Source organism: Belonocnema kinseyi, chromosome 10 (genome assembly GCF_010883055.1).
Source record: "Belonocnema kinseyi isolate 2016_QV_RU_SX_M_011 chromosome 10, B_treatae_v1, whole genome shotgun sequence".
NCBI lineage: Eukaryota > Metazoa > Arthropoda > Insecta > Hymenoptera > Cynipidae > Belonocnema > Belonocnema kinseyi.
In genome coordinates, this window is record NC_046666.1 from 78,551,372 (window position 1) to 78,552,686 (window position 1,315).

The following is a 1,315-nucleotide window of genomic DNA, read 5'->3' on the forward strand; positions in this document are numbered from 1 at the left end:
ATGTAAATACTTAATGATTTTGCACTAATAAAAAAATATTTACTTGTGGCTTGATATTAGCACTTTTATTTAATAGCGTAAACAAATAAGTAGTGAAACTTTTGAGAAAACTTCATCATATCCTAATAAAAATTTCTTTCGTTGAAGGTTTGGCTTACTTAAAATTCCCTCGATAAACGAAGCGTTTAAAAATTGTCTAACGTTATTTTGTTACTGCTTGCCAAAATAATTTATAACTTTTTTATTTAACAAAACCAAAATATTTTCAATTTAACATTATATTAAGAAAAGTTCGAAGGACAAGTTCTCAAATTTCCACCTTAAAATATAAAGAACTTTGTCTTTCGGAGCCACTTGAAGAGAAAATATTGATTACATTTTTGCTGGTCTGAAAAATTAAGTTTTTTTTATTCTTTACAGAAATGGTGAAAGATACAACTTTTTTTACCGAGGGAAAAAATATGCGCCACGAAATTTCCTAAAAAGTTATATGTTAAAAAGTAAAATGTTGAAAAACTGATTCTCAAGCCATCAGGGGCCAACTCGTGCGGCCTAAAGCGGCTAGGCAAAATTTATGCGGGGTTATAGAATCCGGAGTCTCGATTGTGAATAACCATTAAATTTTAGAGCCTAAAATTGCATGTAAAAAATATTTCTTTAATACAAAGGAATGGTTTTGTCAAACGAAAACTATAAAATATTATTAAAATAAATAAGTATTTCAGTCAGTGAAAGAAGAAATGAACTTTTGTCATTTCAAAAATTAGATTAGTCGAGAAGCTAATAAATGCGCTGCATCTAGTACGATGACTCAAATCCAATTTTTTCAGTCTAGCAAGTATCCCAAATACATGGATTTAATAACTTCGTTATATTTTCATCATGTTTTTTAACGCCTAATTTTCATACAGAAAACAAACTATTCCTAATTTATAACATTTTTTTTTTATTATTATCATTTTTAAATAATGAGTTTGAAAATTTTATTTTTACTGAATTATTTATCAAATCAACAGATAAAAAGAACACGTTTCCCTAACTGCTTCAACAGCCATCTAATTATTTTTACTATGAAATTCAGATTATAGTTCGCACTATAAATTAATGTCATAATAAAAATTTAAGACAAAAATTTTGAACTGTTTTCTAAAATAGATTTTTTGAGCTTCAAAATAATTTCAGTACAATTCTCAATATAATAAAAAATTAGTTGTTTAGTGGAAGCTTCTAATGTGTCCCCTAAGGGTTTACATTTTTCTTACACCTTCTTTATTCCTTTACACACCCTCCACACACTTACTTGGTGGTGGAAGGG